Source organism: Protopterus annectens, chromosome 2.part1, assembly GCF_019279795.1.
Source record: "Protopterus annectens isolate FY-2018-M chromosome 2.part1, PAN1.0, whole genome shotgun sequence".
Taxonomy (NCBI): domain Eukaryota; kingdom Metazoa; phylum Chordata; order Ceratodontiformes; family Protopteridae; genus Protopterus; species Protopterus annectens.
Window position 1 is genome coordinate 280,294,113 of NC_056729.1, and position 19,874 is coordinate 280,313,986.

Here is a 19,874-nt window from a genome sequence, read left to right on the forward strand (position 1 = left end):
AGAAAAAGCAGGAAAAGGTATATACAATGAGCAATTTATATTCTAGGAGGCATTAAGCAAATAATGATTGTTTGTTTGATGGGAAGCCAGTTAGCCTTAGCCACTATGGAGCAATAATGTTATCTTTGGAGCAAAATGATTATCAGTCTGAAAATGACGTTTGTCATGGTTTGGAAAGTGGTTAGATTATTGCTTGATGTTGCAGCAATGACCAGAAGTTCATATTCTAATTCTTTTTGGAAGATTTCTGTGTCAATAGCTAGTTTCCTTTCTTGGGTTACAAAATGATCAATTTCTTAGCCCAGAGTAGGAAATTAACTTTGGTCTTTATTTGAATATTTTAGTAGAACTTGGGCATTTGTCAAGTCAAGAGTCTTAGAAATCTGTATTGCTTAACAGTTTCCATTAGTTTTGGCTTGATTGTTTGATAGCCCCATTTTTTGGGTGTTCAGTTAACCTTTGATGTGTTTTCAAAAACTGTGTTAGCTTTTTGGTGTTAGGATTTGATTGTGATCTTATAGCCAGTTTGGGACCATGACAAGACAGTTTTCTCAAGTGCTTTGGATAATTGCTGGGAAATAATTTCACCTTAATATGCAAATATCATCTGCAGAAAGGATAATGTGGAAATGGGAGATATTTGCAGGAAGAGTACCAATAAAAGGGTAGAAAAATATTGAGAATATAAAAGAACCATATGGTATTCTATTTAGAGGAGAGATGTGGGGAAAGGTGTGGATGCTGTCTGTACTTGGAAAATCACTGGCATTTCATTGTCCAGAAATCATCTCATGTGGGGGAGAGAAAAATCATATAATTTTGTATATATTTAGTACATTGTTTATATACTAGCTTTGAAAGTATTTTTGCTATGGTTTGCAATATGGAGATTAGGCAGACTTCATTTGCTTTGAAGGTCCTGGAGGATATTTTTGTATTGCCTTGACTACTGAAGGATGTACAATTAGCATTCTTCTACAAACAATGGGTGTTGTTCATCATCACCCATAGGGGCATCACAAGGGATTTCTCCTAACAACATTTTATTGCACTGGGATTCATTATTTTGAAGTAGCTAGGGGTATCTACTGCAGGATCTAGTGTCCATATGTTCACAGATAATTAAAAGGCTAGCTGCCTCTGTGGGTCATTTAAGCCTAGTCAATTTCCCTTCCAAAAGTGAGAATCAAACTCTCTGTTTTGTGTCTGTGAGGTAAATATCTTAACCATTATACCAACCCCCCCCCCCGCCCCTACAGTAATTAGGGTTGTAACATATAACAGATAATTGAGAACTGGTAGATAGCAATCAAGCAATCAAGAAAATTCCTTGAAAAACCTCAAGTGGCATTAAGGGCCCTCAGGATGTACAACACTTTCTCCTTTTGTGGATATATTTAGGGGTAGCACCATGATTGTCTGTATAGGGGTGGCATCCTGTTGGAACTTTTTCAGTTTACTTTGGACTGATGTTTGAGAGGCCTTAAGGAAGTTAGGTTTGTGTCTCCTGAAGGGCTTTTTGGCTGTATTTCTAAGTAGTATTAATCTTTCCCTATTTTTGGATGAGGGACGACTTTTTCTGACACATAGTCTGGGCTTATCTCTTAACTTGCATAGGGCTTTGAGTTCTTTGGTCAACCATCAGTGATATGTTAGTTCAGGAAATATTTGCTTTGTAAGTTGTGTAATATTGGTGAGGGATGTAGCAAAGTATTTGGAGTTTTTTAGGTCATAAAGGACCTCTATTTTACTTCAGAGTTCATTTCATTGTGCTGTATTGTTAGATAGATTTTTTTGTCAGAAAGTTATTAGTCTTATAGAGTTCTTATTGTTGTCATTTTAGTGGTGAAAGTGATTTGTCAGTAGCCACTAATGGATGGGGAAAGAATGGAGAAATGTGAGATTATGCTAAGATTATTGCCAATGATAAAGTCTGGAAGGGTATGGTTTCCTGATCTATAATATAGTCTTATGACATCCTTAACTATTTGTGGAAGGCCATAGTACAAAAGGGTATGTAAGCTGTCATATTTGAAAGGTTAAGAATAGTTATAATAAAATCTCCTGTAATATTATATGTTAGTTATTTTGCAATGCTGTATAATATTTAACTTTGCACCAAGTTTGTTTTGGTTGTCTGAAGAGGGAGTTGTGTTGTTATCAAGTTGAGTGTGAGACAATGTTTAACAGGAATCCATCCATCCATCCTCAAACCCTTTTACCCTTTTTTCACATGGGGTCAAGGTGTCACTTCAACAGTGACAATCATCTTGAGGCAAGGTTTACACCACTGGGTAGCTAGCCCTGCCATGGTAGTTCATCTGTACCCATCACTCGCACACAAACTCGCACCTATGGCAAATTTAGATTGTCCAGTCCACCTACTGCATGTCTTTGGAATATGGGAAGAAACAGGAATATTTAGGGTTAACTTATCATGGACCTTGATCATGCTCTGTGAAATGTTGTCCCTCCGCTGTGATTCTAAGATTTTCCTTTCTGATCAATAGGGTTCTACCCTGTGCTAGGAGCTTGGTCTGGCATTAAAAATATATGTGCAACCTGGAAAGTGGAATTTTAGGTTTGGAATATCTCACTTTAGCCAGGACTCTGTGACTGCCAGAATACCTATGGAATGAGCATGCACAAATGAGTAAACTTGCTATATCCTATTTAGTATGCTACCTATATTAATTAATGATATTTTAATAGGTGGGATCCTTTTAACTTAATGGAATCTATTGGTATGGGGGACTGTGGCAATAGATTTGACTTAGGATAGTTGTGTAGGAGAGTGCTTAGTACAGTATTTAGTCTAACTGCAACTCTTAAAATGAGTAGAGGTATTTCTGATATAGAGAAATGTCCAGTGTGGGGGTGACAAAGAATCCTTTGGAGCTTGTCAGGGGGTGATGTGAGGCTATCTCTGTATGATTTGGTGGTTTATTTGACATAGCTATGCAAGAAAGCCTGAAATCAATCAATACAGTGAATGGAGGGTATATTAAGATTACAGTGTTATTTACTGAGTGCACAAGTATGGTAGGGTACACAGATAGGACATGGAGAGGATACATTTGCTATTTCACTAAGAGGAATTAAAGAATGGATTTGTCATTGTGGGCTAGGAGTAGTGAAAAATATTACAAATTTTATTGTGTAGTGATTTTTCTTGTTTCTTCTGTTAGCAGGATTATTTGTTGGCCTGTTTGTATGAGTGAAGCCCTTGAAACTGTTTAGTCAAAGAGCAGTGGTATCACAGCGAAGACATGGCAGCTGTCATGAGTTTTGGTAAGGTAGTCGTGCATTTGTGTGACGAAATGCGGGTTAGTTTTGCTATTCAGTTTCTGCAGTGACATACTGTTTTTCTTTTTTGTGAGGATTTGTTAATGTACTATGAAGTGTTAGTGAGAATATTTGTTGAAAAATTTGCTGAGTTTCACTGATGATATTGTAAACCACTGTGAAAGTGGATGATATGTCATTCAGTTTGCAGTTTTTCCTTTAAATGGGAGGGAGCATTGTGATAACTGTAGATGGAAATCTGTCTCTATAAAGGTGGTGATACATAGGAGTGCTATGAAATTGTAGTGGCAATAGAGAAAAGACGGCCACATACCCTGTGTCTGCTGGAGTCAGTCAATCGATGCACACACACAGTTATATTGTCCTATACAAAGCAGAAGATTGACAGGTAAGGAAAAAACTGCACATTTGGAGCAATGAACAACACTCACATACACGTATTTAATGACCAAGGGGGAGTCTTGACTGAGCACTCTGAATGTATGGGCCAGAGGGTTAAAGTTTGGATACTCAGGATGGCATAAAATATTGGTTGCAACCACAATACCATTTAAATAGTTCAGCTCACACTCACTGTAGTGGTAACACAGTTCTATATCAGAAGCAGAGCTAGTTAAGCACTGATTCAGGAGAGCATCTCTGCACTCCATTTTTGGTCCACCAAAAACAACACGATGCAAGTAGATACCCAAAGCAGCATACCTAAGGACAGTCCAGTGTCTAATTAATACATCAACAAGTCTCCACAGAGTAGAGTGTGAGACACCAAATTGAAGGGAACTTAAATTGCTTCAGTCTAAGCACAGTTCAGTTCTTATTAGGTCACTGGACAACAAAAACAGTACAAGTTCTATAGGGAGATGAAGGAAAAAGGCCTGGTGAACAGTGGGATGAAAAAGGGAGGGAAATAAATTACAGGATACATTTACTAGATCAGAAACTAAACAAGCAAGTTGGCTTGATATATCATTTGATAGATAACAAAACTGGAGGTTTAAAAAGGGCCACAGATAGGAAGCTATGGAAAACTTTGGGAATGCATATAAAAGTGATGATGGTAGGGATTGTAACTTGACAGAACTGCTGGGGGAAAGGAATAAAGGACTTTACTGAGGCTTTGGAAAGATGAAAAATTTAAACCTAATCCATAAGTCCACAAGACCTAAGTTTTAAAATATCAAAACCCATCTGTCTGAGACCATACGATCAACATTTTAAAACATTGAACAGTTTTAACTAAGATTACGGTACACTTGGAATTTGGAAAGGTGCCCTTTTCCCATATATATATATATATATATATATATATATATATATATATATATATATATATATATTTACACATACATACACACACATTATATACATATATATATATATATATATATATATATATATATATATATATATATATATATATATATATGGTATACATGTAAAAATATGCATCATTTTGGTGAATTTTCTTTGTACTGTTGTAAGATAATTCTACTGACGTACTGCATATACAAAAAATATTACTGAACTTTAAGACTGGCCTAATATATGTCTTATAGTCATGCAATACACATCTTATTTCTTGTGCTAAGATTTTTAAACATATCCCATTAAATGCATAGCTTTATCACTTATAAGTTGAGCATGTGCATCAAAGAAAAGATCTGTGTTTGTGGTTATTCCCAGCTGTTTATTTTTGATTACCTCCTATACTGGATGCTATAGTAGTTATATTACATTTCTCAAAACTAAAATAGATTCCTATGTTGTATGTCCAATCACCAATCTGTCTTTTATAAGAATTTAAATTTTCATTTTCAGATTAATTTTGTGCAATGAACCCAGTCTTGCAAATTGTCTGCATACTTATTTATCCAACATGTCTTAGATCTAGTTACGGAGGCAGATACAATATTAACTAATGTTGGTCCAAGAACAGAGCTTTGTGAAACTCTAGGATGGACTGGAAGAGAACTGTGCCTTATGTCCTGTAAGGTTAAATGTTTGTCAGTTTATTTATTTGTTTTTGTGGTGGAGCACTTATCTTTATGGATCATTTTCAGACTCATCCTAGGAGTGGTGTCTGGTCAGTGACTTGCTTAGAGTTAATAAAGACGGTGAGAATCAAACCTTGCACCACTGGATCACAGAAAAAAAGGTCATTAACAGCTCCTTAATCTTTTAAGCCAACTGCCAAACATAATTCACCATGACATAATCCACTTTACCAGGAATATGTTAACTTTAGTCTTAATAAGGCTTTGGTAAATTACATGGTGATGAAGGCAGTCAAAGGCCTTTGCTAAAGAAAATTACTCCAGAAGAAAGAGACTTAGATCCAGGACCATAGTAATCTGATCATGTCTACTGATGAAATACCAGGGTGTCTTTCACTTACTACTCACATTAATGTCTTTGTTGCTACTAATCGTACTTATAGTGTTATAAACGTTTGCTAAATTATTATTGTATATTTTTACTGTACTTTACTTCAATCTTTCTGATTTATTTTGCTTTGTTGTACTGTGGAACCTCTTGGTCACTCATTCATTTGTTTTTTTTAATATTTTGCTACTTTACACTACTTCATCATTCAAGATATAGTAGGGCATGTTGAACTACCAGGAATTACAATGTTCTGTTCAAACTAGATGTAATTGTAAACATGATTGCATTGTGTTGGTTGAAAAGGTGTACTATCTTCAAAGGATCATGTATTTATTATACTGCCTTCAGATTTTATAGAATCTACTGGCTGATAAGAATTTTTGGTATTATATTGCTTATAAAATACTGTCTTATTATTATTTTAAACAGCAAGATTTGTTTTCAAACCTTATTTTCTTCATTCTAATTTTCTTCTTACGTGATCCACTGATGTTATTAACAATTTTCTTGTTTGCTGTTATTGGCTATTTCTTGAAAACATTATATTTCTTTGTCTTTTGCAGTTTATGAAGATTCGAATTCCACCAGGGAAGTAATATATTTTTTATGTAAACTATGCATATAAGTAACTGTGGATTCAAGCTGCCAAGAAAGAAATCATGCAAAGTGCTGCATCTAAAATTTACTTCATGATTTAATAAATATGAGTGCCAATCTGTTAAGTGTATTGATTCTATTAAAGTCCTAAAATGTACTATTTCAAAATTGTATTTTTATAAACTCTTAATGTGACTGCACTTCTCCCAAAGAGAATGTCTTTCGTGTGACATTTCATTTCTTCATCTGCTCCAAAAATAATCCTTATGAGAGTGATGTATATTATAAGTAAGTCCGACTAGTTTGATGAAAAGGACCAGTAGTCATATGTCACATAAAATTAACATTTCAAACAATTTTATTCGGTCATTTATTATTTTCAGCCAGTATTGAATTAACAATACATTTTTCATAAAAATTCTGCAACACTACACTAAGCTTCTGTCTCTTTTGTCATTGAGTTTTCATCCCTGATTATAATGCTAGTGACCCAGGTAAAAGAAGAGGACTAGATACCTGAAGTGCCATGAGGGGCATTGATAATCCAGGTAAAAAGCAAGTAACCTGATACTTGAGGTGCCATAAAGAATGTCAGTGAGCCAGTTAAAGGTAGAGGACCAGATACCTGAGGTGCCATCAATGAAACTAGTGATCTAGGTAAAAGTTGTAGACCTGATTCTTGATGGGCCATCAGCTTGGCTAATGATCCAGTTAAAATTATGCCTGAAGAGCTACAGGGGTTGCACGTGGTTTGGTTAAAATTAGTGGACCGACCTGATATTTGTGGGACTAACAAAGATGCTGATGACCTCAGTACAAGTAGTGGATCTGATACCTGTTCAGTCATTATAAGACTAACCAGCCAGTGGCCTTTCCTTGTACCTCATGTGAAGGATATGGGACTTTCAGCCATTGGAGATTATCCTGAGGAAGATCACAGTATAGCTCCAAAAGCATCATTTGTCTAGTTCTTTGTAAAGAAGAATGTTTAACTCAGTCATAAGTACTTAGAGATGCTAACAGACTGATGCACTTTGCATCTGCATATCAGACCTACTGGAGGTATAGGGCATCCTGGAAAATGTGATACCCTTTTAGATTAACAGCCACCAGATCAATGATTCCTCCTTCCCAATACCAGCATACAAGACGGGGTGCTGATAGGTAACCTTACTTGTCAAAGTTTTTGAAAACTCTACAATTTCAGTTTCCTGCTTCCAACATTTAAGAGTGTGACTTGACTGATATTTTAGCAAAGCCACTAACAAATTAGTTGACCTGTTACAGAATGCCTAGTTGTTGACAAAATAAGCTATTTGCTTCATAGTAGAGGAGTCCTCATTCTAACATTACAATAAAGCCTGCCACACACTGCAGTAGATTTGCCCCGCCAATTAAAATGTGTTCTAAACTTCTCTAAACAAATCATTTTGATTCATGAGTAATTGTTCCAAGAAAAGGCAGCATTGCCTGACCTTGCTCATGACTCAGTTACTCCTTATCTCCCAGTGGTGAAGTTCCTAACCTGTTGTCTAGTTAACTACTGCCCCTCTTTACATAGAATTATTTGCTTTAAAACCAGTACATAAATGCTTCATCCTTTTTCCTCTTTATTTTTTTTCATCAAAACACTGATCAATATTTCTTGAAATGTAGTGATAAAGCAGTTCTAATCAAGGGCTAAAATAAACTACACAGTCATGTTACATAGAAACACATCCTTTGAATATTCTCCTAGCATTAGAATTCCTACCACTGTAATGAAGTCAAATGCTGTTGTTACTGTGCTGTTAGCTAAATTATTGTCCACTGAGTACTATAAGTTTGCAAGGTTTCACTCCGAATTAGTGAAATACAACATGGAACTAATTCATTCCATCTGTATTTAAAATAACTGGTAATGCTGCAAACCCTCAAGGTTACAAAATAAGAACTAAAATCAAGAGCAAACAGATATGTCTATGCTAATTAACCCACCAATAAAAAGTTGCCAAGAGTGAAGGAACAGAAAGCATCACAATACTTGAGGAACATATCAAACTAACTATTAAGCAGACTATTCCCAAAGGGAAAAATATTAATCAATATGCAAAGCTATACACGTAATAAATAAATGTCTACATGTAGCATGGCAATGAGTTTTGTTTAGTTCATTATTCATCCCTTTTAGAAAAATGATATCAAAAATAAAAATATATCTTTTTTTTCTGTGAATCATGGGAAACATCCAAATGCAGTTGTGAGTTGGTGTATCTATCTATATCTATAATAAGATCAATTAGAAGTTAGAAATGGCTGTTACACACCATAAAGTTACTTAATACAGCATTATAATGTTCTTAGGTGCTCAAGTACATACACTGTAAATGTCTGACTTGTCCCTCTGATGTAATAGTAAACTGCATGGGCATTAGAGAGCATTTAGTACCCCATAACAGCCTTTATACACTGTAACATCAAATTCAAGATTGTTGATACATTGCAGGATTTCTACGGTGGCAGACTATCCTTTATACAACCCTACATATTGGCACTTCTTTTAGATCTGGTAAAACATGCATAGATTGTATTCTGTCTCATGAGAGAATGCATTGAAGCATCTGTACCGATCCAGTCAGAAATTAAACCTGTGTCAAAACTACCATATCAACAAACCTAAAAGGAAAATAATCAGAGTTTCTTTACAAAATGTCCACTTCATTATTCTAAAGGATATTTAAAATTGGTAAATAAATCCCTCAAACCCACCATTAGGAAATGCAAGGTCAGCTACAAACTCAAGAGTTGCGAATAATTCACAAGTAAACTGTAAGATATTCTTCAGCTATACTAGGAAACTAATAACCAACAATTCTCTGCTTAACTCACCTGTAATGCAACTTAATCCTCTAAAATGAAATATATTTTCAATAATATTGCTGTTGAATATACTTTTACCTTCACCCCACCAACCACCCCACCCATTTCTCCATATATCTTCACATCTGAAATCACTTTGGACCAAGTGATTTTGTCTCTCTCTCCAAAATTAAAAAATACCAGTGCCATTAACTCTGGATAACTGCAGAGAAGGATTAAGACTCTCTTGAAGCTGTTCCATTGATTGAGCAACATAATTCTTTCCTCTGGTTATATACTAAATTGTGAAAAAAAGCTTTTCTGGTATCCTTGTTTAAATTTGGTCTCTCTATTTACCTTTGGAATTACAGGCTTATTAGTCTTCCCAGTCTTACCTGCAAGGTTATGGAACATACAAGAGCTGGAAGAATAAACAATGATATATGTGATCCTATATCTCTGGATATATAGTAGTCTGACATTATAAACATGTAGATCATACCTGTTCAATCTGCTTTATTCATTAGAAGAGTCACTGAGACCATGGATAAAGAGAATTTGTTCCACACTATCTAGACATTGCAAAATCCTTGCACATTGTTTCATATGCTAGGAATATTGTAAAACCCTCCCTATATAACCAAGACATAATTCCCATTATAGGTAATTGGCAACCTGACAGAATTCACACTACTAAGACTGATGGTATTTGCTCTACTCAGAAAAAAACTTAACTGGTGGTGACCTATTGGGTTATGTCCTGACCCATTTCCTTGTTAGTATATAATTTCAAGACATGAAAGTTGATAAAAAGGGGCAATTGATTACCAGGTTTGCTGATAATTGCAAACTGGGTGATAATAAAATCCCATTCTGATACTGAAGTGCAAGGAAGTGCTACAATGAAAGATTTATCTGAATCTCTCAGACTTGCTCTCATCCTTACCAAATGTAGCACAGTTTTGTTTGATAACTTTATTATCACTATGATGTCCCATATTTTTGCTTGTTTTTATACACCTGTATTAAATTATAACTTAAGACAGGCACATAATTAATAGGAGGAAACAAACCATGTTATTTTCCATGTTCATGCATTATTCATTGCATATATGTTTGCTTTTTAACAATTAACATTCACTCCACAGTTACTTAAATTGCTCAATTACTGTCTTCCCTAAAACCTCACTCCTCCTCCTAAACATGATTCTGCATCTACTCTTCCCACAAATTCAATTTATGCTTATGCAGTTTGTTACTTCACTTTTCTAAAGGTTTCACCTCCCATTATTCACTTGTAATCTGGCTTTCAAATCTCACTTTCAAATCTTTTCTAACCATATTTTATTATTTTTTTATTGTTATTATGCAAAATTGTATATGCCCTACTAATTATTCATTTCTAATAGCAATTTATGTTCTAGACTCAACTAGAAACTCTGCCATGCCTAGTCTTTCATTTAGCACCCCCTATTCCTTTCATTCTGCCTATATTCTGATATCTGCCCCTGGTATGAAAGAAAAAGTCTCTAACCTGCATTCTACATTTTGTTTGGCCTCATCCCACTATATTACCTTTCCCTCTCTAGTTATTTGCTACCAATAACATAGTTCCTTTTCCAGTTTTCTGACTAAATTAGAGCCCCTTCTTGTCTAATTTCTATATCCCTATTTGCAGTCATCCCTATTTGCAAAATCTCCATTCTCCATTCTCTTGTTAGCTTTATTGATAGCATTTCACTTGCATCTAATGCAGTCATCGGGGATTATAGTACCTATGTTGATAACAGATACTGCTTCAGCCAACACATCTTTGTGATAGTGATTAAACCTTCTACCCTACAAGTTGTATTCTTTCTAGTATCTCCTCAAGAACCAAGGAAGGTACAGTCCCACTTTATTCTTCCTTCACTAGGCCCATGATTGAACAAAATGCCCCCATTTAAGCACCTAAATTAACTCCAAAGCCCACAGTGTTTTCTCACCAAAAAATTAATTTCTCAGTACCCTTAGATGTACTGATATACAAAAAGTCCAGCTCCTTTATTCTGTGTCATAGAGATTCCTGAGAAGTGAACCTTGCTTAACCTTCTAGACCATAAACAACCTGATATTCATTGAACTGCTTTATTTATTTAAAACCAATGCTGAAACAAATTTTGGTAAAGCAAATTCTGCTCTAGAGAACTAAACCTATGCTACCACATCAATACCAGATGGCATGACAGACACCTAATTCAACATATTCCCCATTACTGTACTTTGTTGAGGAACTACAAAGATGGGTAAGAGCAGCAATCTTTAAAACCAGTGTGGATGACCAAATGTTTGTAAATTTTCACCTGGTATATGTGGAGAAAATCAACTAAAGGAGGGCCTTTCTCAATCTCCAACCAGTGCTGGCTGAAGTGGCTGAGTTCTTGATGCTGTCTTTGAGTGGAAGCTTAGAAAAAAACTATGAGCTCATGACCCTAAATGGTCCATCAAGCTTAGGAAGTTACTCTAAGATATTGTTTGACTAGTAGACAAAACTTTATTCAAAATGGAATCTCACAGCAGTACATGCCAGTGTTTATAAATTGAAGAGACACATTTGTCAAATGATGCCTATTGTAAAACTATTTGTCCTCCTTCCTAGTTTCAGTGACTTAGCAAAATATAGGAACACCCAGTGATCCAGAAACAATCACTCGAATAGGTATGTAAATCTTTCACTGCATGACCATCAGTCTCAAGCTGTTGCTAATCACGACCACTTTTTCAAATTTGCCATCATTAATGGAAGGACTACTGGAACATAGACATTCATTATACAGTAAGGACCTTACCAAGTGACCAGTACTAAGTGTTGAAAGGAAAGTATTAGCAGTGGTTGCCTTTCTAAACATTGTATTATGTAACCATTACTGTTTAATATATAAATTATCCACATACATTATAATACTAGAAGATCAAGTGTAAAGAAAATAAATTCTGCAAGAGTTAGTGCGCATTTTAGAAAAGAAAGGCACATGTTCTTGTTGGGTGTATCTTATAATGACTAATAAATCATCTATGTGCCATTTTATTGGATCATATATGGCTAATAAATCATATATGTGCCATTTTATTGGATGCTACTTTCTGTATAACATGGGAATCTAAACAATCAAGACTTTTCTCCAGTCAGTCCATAAACAAATGAAAAATGAGAACAGCTTGGAGCAAATATAGCCCCCTTGGTTGTGCCTCTCCTCTGGAAATTAAAGTCACTATTAAAAAAAAAACATGGTAAGACATGTCTAACAAATCCAACAGAATCCTCGGTTAAAAGATAGTGCAATGCTACTCTGAGGTCAAACTCTTACTGAATAGAAGTGTATAAACTGATATTAGTTCTGACAAAAGATACTATTTCTAACACACAAGGATCTCAATTGTAAATAATGGCCACTGCACAGTTGCTGATAAGATTTCAGGGGTTGATTGAGTCAGGAAATGCGCATCTATGGTGTGCCCCACTTTTTCCTTCTGGCCCTGCCATGTGAGACACAGAAGGCCTCTCTGCTGTGCTGTCCAGGGTTTTTATGGAAGACATTAAAGATAGGGGATATAGAATTGCCCAAAACTAGTTTAGACACTCAGCTATTGGCATGATCCTACCATTTACTGCTTCATCTACAAGAGCAATTAGCTACTGCTGGATTGTGCCAGAATGTTCCAAATAAGTCTTAAAGACTCTGATACATTTTCCTAAAGTGAATAAAGTATACGATAATAGCTGGCTTCTGGCATCAAGATTGTGTTGTCACTTTAGTTCACCAATTTAATGATTAAAGATTTGTTTGTATCAAAAGTGTTAGAGGTAGCCAATTAGTCATCATCATCGGCCTCTTTTTCAAATTTTCTATATGGAGTCAGGATGTCATGTCCACAGTCACTATCCCTCTTGATTCATTGACACTTCTTAAACTTCTTTGACATTCATACCTAATTGTCGCAGGTCTTCTCACAAACAATCCAGCCATCTCTTTGTCAGACACCCTCATTTCTTCTTGCTTTCTTCCTGACTGTCCTAAATCTTCACCAGATTGTCCACTGTTTTCCTGCACCTGTGCCTGAACCAACTTAATCTGTTCTCTTTGTCCTTGTCTGCAGTTGAAGCTACTTGGGTTTCTGTTCTGATGTCCTCATTTATTTGTTTGTCCCACAGTGTGCATCCTACCACCTACCTCAGGCACTTCATCTCCATCACCTCTAGCTTCCTCAACTGCTCTGCCTTCAGTGTTCAGGTTTCTGTACTGTACAGTAGTACTGGTCACACCACTGTTTTGTGTCTTACTTTTTGAGATTCTTCTGTCACACACACACACACACACACACACACACACACACACACACACACACACACACACACACACACACACACACACACACACACACACACACACACACACACACACACACACACACACACACTACTCCTGATACTCTGTGACAAATGGCCCATCTGATTTTAACTTTGACCTCCTCATTCGAACTTGCCTTTTCTACAACCACCCCTACCAGATACTTGAAGCTGCTACCCTATTCCACTATTTTCCCTTCTATCTCAATTTTTAGCTTCTTCTGATTTCAAACATTTGCTGTCATTACAACTGTCATATAGGTACTGAGTTTCATCCTGTATTTCTTCAGTTTTGTATTCTATTCTCCCATCATCTGCTGAAGTTCTTGTTCAGAGCCTGCATATAGTGCCACATCATTTGAATACAGCAGCTTTGCTGATCTGTCCCCGCCAGCCTGTTTGCTAATGTAATCCATCACCAGTATGAACAACAGTGGGCTCAGAAATGAACACTGATACACATTCATTCCCACTGGAAACCCCTCTGCGAGTCCAAACACTGTTTATATTTGTGTTGTTGGGTCCTTGTACATAGCCTGTACTAATCCTACCAATGTTTCTGGGACTTTGAACCACTACAGGACTGCCCAAATCAACTTACTTGAACCTTGTCATATATTATCTCCAAGTCTAGGAATGTCCAGTTGAAATTTTTCCTCATCTCTAGCTTCTTCTCAGTTATTTGTCTCATAAGGTTCATAGGTTCATAGGTTCATAGGTTGGTACTAGGCTATCAGCCCTAGGGCCTATACAAGCCTAGCCATAACAATTCCCTGGCTATTTCTTCCCACATTATTTACTTTCCTGGACCCCTGTCTAGCAGGGCGACTGACGTGATCCCTGGGGTGAATTTCCTTTCTCCCATCCAATCATCAAGGTTCCTCTTGAAGAGGTCCAAAGAGGCACTCTGCTTGACATGTATGGGCAATCTATTCCAGAGTCTGGGGAGTTTCTCAGTCAGGAACCTATTCCTCCAGCATGTTTTGTTTATTGTGATGACAAGGTTTAGATCCCTGGAGCGTGTAGTTCTGAGAGATTGGGATTTCTTTAAGTGTAGCATGTCCAACAGCTCTGGGTTTGACATGGCCTTGTATGTTAAGCAGAGATCGCCTCCGAGCAGACGATATGCGACAGAGTACAGGTGGAGTTTTTTAAGGCGGTCAGCGTAGGGCATCTGCTTTAGGCCTGTGATTCTTTTAGTGAGGTATTTCTGAGGCCTTTCCAGTTGTTGCAGATGTCTTGAGAGGTACATACCAAATGGGGCGTTGTATTCTATAATGGGTCTAATGAGGGATGAGTACAGTGGAACAATGACCTCCTTTTTTCTGGATGAAAAGCCCTTCGTGATGAGGTGTGCCACATAGAAGGATTTCCTGACTGTTGTGGCGATGTGGTTATCGAAGGTGAGACCACTGTCCACCTGTGTCAATAAGTCTCTTATCACACTTTCGGTGTTTAGTGTACTGCCACCTATATGGTAATTCATGGATACATGTTTTTTCCCAAAGGGGATAACAATACATTTCTTGGCATTGAGCTTGAGCCCATGGCTCTGGCACCAAGCATCTGTTTCTGTAAGGCCCTTTTATAGAGTATCCACATCATTTGGGGATTCAATAATGGCTCCCAGTTTGCAGTCATCTGCAAACTTTGTTAGCCAGAGTCCCTTAGTGTTGACCTGTACTTCAGAGAAGTAGATGCCAAACAAGAGCGGCCCCAGGACTGAACCCTGAGGTACTCCACTTGTCACTTGTCTGGAGCTGGATTTGGAGTCGGCTACTTTTACAGTGTGGGTTCTATCAGTAAGCCATTTAGCAACCCATTGGGTGACATAGGGATTAATGCCCAACTTAGTAAGTTTATCTATGATTCCAGAGCAGGGGATGGTGTCAAAGGCCTTGGCAAGGTCTAGATAGGCTGTGTGGACCACCTTACCCTTGTCCATGGCTCTGGAGACTGATTCAAAGAAGTCAATCAGGTTCAAGAGACATGATCGGCCCTTCACAAACCCAAACTGGGTGGGGTCCAGTGTTTGAAGGCTGCCAATGTCTTTGTTTATAAGTTCCATGATAATACGCTCCATGGCCTTGCAGATAAGGCTTGTCAGACTGATGGGACGGTAGTTTCCGGGATCCAAGGTGGATCCCCCCTTGTGGATTGGGATAACTGTAGCTCTGCGCCACTCAGTGGGCACGAAATCTGAGGTGAGGCTATGATTAAACATGACACTTAGGTGAGGTGCCAGTTCATATTGTAGTTCATATAGTACACAGCCCAGGATGTCATCTGGTCCCATGGATGCTGTATTCTTGGCTTTAGAGAGTGCATTTTGCACCTGTGTGGTCGTTATTACTGGAATTTGGCAATCTTCCGGTATTGAGATGGGCCATTTAGGGGGTGAGAGGGGGGTGAAGTTGGCACTGAATCGATCTGCCAGGATATTGGCAATATCCTTCAGATCAGTATATTTAATGCCATTCTGTTTTAGCTCAGAGCAGATCTGAGCATTGCCATTTAGATTCTTGACATAGTTATAGAATGCTTTGTGGTTGTCTTTGGAATATTTGGCAATTTTATTTTCGTAACTAGCTTTGGAGGATTTTATGAGGCATCTCAGTTTCTTACTGAGGCTAGTAAGGGAGTTTTTTGCATCCTGGTATTTTCCTCTTTTCTGCAAAAGTTTCTTCCTTTTGTTGTAAAGTTTGTTTATGGCAGGGGACCACCAGATTGGCTTCCTTTTTTTGGATGAGAGCATTTTGGTTCTATTTGGGATGGCATGATTCATGCATGAGTGGATGTGCTCATACAGTGCCTTAGTGTAGGATTCAGCAGTTGAACTTTCAGTTCTCGTCTGCATGGGTGTCATGAAGTTTGTCACTTCTGACTTGAGTAGCATGAACTTGGTTTTGGAGAAGTTTTTTATGGTGGTTTCTTTACTGGGGGGGAGGGGTGGGATGTGGATGTTAAGGGTGATTAGCTTATGGTCAGACCTGACTAACGAGGGGGTGACCATAGGTATGGAGCATTGATTTCCCATGTTGGTAATGACCAGGTCTAGGATATTGGAGCCCCTGGTATTTGTCTCACTGTAAACATTGGGCTGGTTGTGTTGAATCCCGGTCTTTATCTGAACTTCTCATCTCTCATTTTACTTTCTGCTACTCTGCATATTCATTTGCCAGTCACCCTCTACAGAACTTTCATGCAGTGTAACAGGAATTTGGTACCTCTATACTACCCACAGCTGTGAAAGTCCACTTTGTAGACTGGCACAAGTATGTTTTTTCTCCAGTCATCTAGGATATGCCTTTCTTTCCAGACTGCTGTTAGTATTGTCTGGAGCCCTTTCTCCTCTAACTCACCGAACATCTTGATCATATCTGTCATGACCTCATCTGAGCCTGATGTGTTCCCTGACTTAATTTTCCTTAGTGTTGTTCCTACTTCTTTCAGGGTGCACTCATCTTCTTCTTCCATTGTTGTCTGTATCTCAGAATTATAGCTACTGTGAGGTTTTCTTCATTCAGAAGTTGCTGAAAGTATTCCTTCCATCTGCCCTTGATGTCCTATGCGCTGGTGAGCAGGTTGTTGCTGGCATCTATTATCAAGGGTGTCTGATGACTATCTTCTTTTGCTTTCTGTCTTGTAACCTGAAAAAGTTGCTTTGTGCCATCTACTGAGTCACTTTCCAGAAGCTGGTAGAGTGTCTCTGATGCCTTTTTTCTTTGCAATTGCAACTGCACTTTTAGCCTCTTTATTAACCAGTCAGAATCTCTTCTTTGTTTATTGCATCTTTTCTATATGATTTTTTTTCTGCACTCTTTCTTTCTTTTGAAGACTTCCTGTACTTTTGTATTTCACCATCAGCTTTCTTTATGTGCCTTATTTTCATACTTGTCTGGGCCTTATATCTGTTCCATAGTCCTCACACAGGTTGTTTTGATGCGCTGACATTCTTCTTCAACCTATTTCTTTTTCTTCTGTGGTGCTAGAGCCCTGGGTAGTTACTTAAAGTAGGAAGTCTGAGTTGCATTTTGGCTAATGTGTATGTGATTTTGTGACCATCTGTCTTGCTGAACCATGTGCTGGCTACCCATCAAGCCATTTGCCAGCAGAAGTTTAGAATGGCCTCTCCTTTATTCCTGTTGCCCACCCATGTGAATCCAGGCAGTCCTCACATCCTGTTTTGTCTGTCCTGTTATCACAACCCAGCTGTGGAGCATAGACTGAGAATATGAATAGTGCCCTATCCTTACACTAGAATCTGATTGCCATGAATGTGAATAGTTGGAGTTGATGAGGAATAATAATAATAAGAATGTCCATCACTAATTCTGATTGCATCCCTCATTGTCTTCTGAAGCCTCTCCTTCACCGTAGTTCCCACATAATTTTCATCCTCTCCTCTCCTGAATAGTAGGCTCTGTATCCCACACCTAGTAGCTTTGCCACACTACCCTTCCATCTTGTACCCTCCTTATCATCATGTCCTCCACTTCCAAGCTGAATACTATTAGTGAATATAATTGAGTGTAGCAATACTTAGTCCATGTTTGATAGGCTGACTGGCTTCATGTCCAGCTTTCACAGAGCGATCCCATGTATCCCAAGCTGGATGCAGGCTAGTCTGTAGCTTACTGAGCTAGGATTGTTGGGTTTTATGGCAGGCACATACTTGCCAATAAGGCACACATAGACCCCTCCCACTGTTAGAATGGGCCCCTGATGTAGTTTGGAGTAGGCCAGCTCCTCAACCCACTTATCACCAGAAATACCTAGGCCCACTTTTGGTCTCATTAATAAACTTCTTTACACCATTGAATGGCTATCTCAGACATGGCAAACAAGCTTTTATCCATACTCTTCTACCTAGAGGATGCTGTGCACCACTGTTGATCCCCAAAGTGCTTGGTCTCTACAACTCTTCCCCCAATAGACTCTTTCTGGAGTCTGTGCTGCTGCCCACAACTCTATTTTTGGGTGAGCTTAAGGTGAAATGCTTTTGAGAAGTAGAAGAAACCCCAAAGATATTGAGGGAAAACATGCAAACTCCACACAGGCATTGGCTAGAGGTCAGGTTCAAAGCTTCTACACTATGCATAGGAGACGAAAACATTAGCCATATGTCAACCGTTTATCACCCAGCTTTTATAAAATGTTAACATAGTTCTCACCATCTAACCACAAAAAATCTGGACAAAGCCAAAAATAATGGGGGGACAAAAACCCCAAAATGGGGACAAAATTTAAATATTGCTGTTATATACTTAGAAAGTTGCTAGAATAAAAGGTATTGTGTTATGTTATGCATTTTCTGAGGGATATGAAGTCTGAAACTCAAATGCCTGTCATTATTTAATGAATTCAGTCCTTACTGATTTGACACAAAAATCCAGAAAACCACAAACTTTATGAGGAACAAACCAAAAATATGAGGTAAAGATCTGGACATTCTGTGAAAATCTGGACAGTTGAGAGGAATGAATTTTAACTAAGTCTGTATCAGTGTCTAAATGTTGTAAAACATATTTCTTAACTAATTCATAATAAACTACACTAGCATTGCAAGAGAATGGAGGAATAATGTATTTATCACTTTAAGAACCAGCCGTCAAGGCTAATGGACCAAATGCAGTAAAATAGTAATAATGTGTGGCTTATTAATTAACAGAATGAGTCTCAGATAAGTCCATTGCACCAACAAAATGTGCTAAACATGTATACTGTAAACACAAATGACAGTCCAAGCATTACTTATTAGCTGTTTGGTGACAAAAAACTACTTGAGATGTAACTTATGGACAATAAGTCATAAATCAAGTTTCATTTCACTTTTGGACATATTGGACGTAGGAACAAATTTCATCCCTATTGATGAACACCATAAGGTAAATATTAACTCCATGCAAAAATTACTCAAATTAATCCTGTTTTTCCTGAGGACCAAATATTCTATTGTTCAGACTTATTTACAATGTAATGGTTCTACCTCTGATATCCTTTCCTCAAACAATAGTGTTCTGTAGGCTGTAGCGCAACCCTTTTATCTAACGGTTATGAAGACCCATGACTCTTGCTTCGATACTGCCTTGAAATAAAGCAGCACTATCCTGAAAGTTGTTTTCTTTTCATTAAACTTCTGACACTTTGCAGACTTACCAGGGTATTACAGGACAAAGTGTTGTGTGTTTCTTGACTTATGAAATAGAAGCCAATTTCATGAAGCAAAATCCTTCTGGTTATCAAGCAACTTGCACTTTTTACAAGTTTTTTGTTGGTCTTTCAGCTTTTCCCAGTTAGGGGTTGCCACAGCGGAACTCTGGTCCGCTAATAATTGGCAGTTGTTTTTTATGGTGTCAAG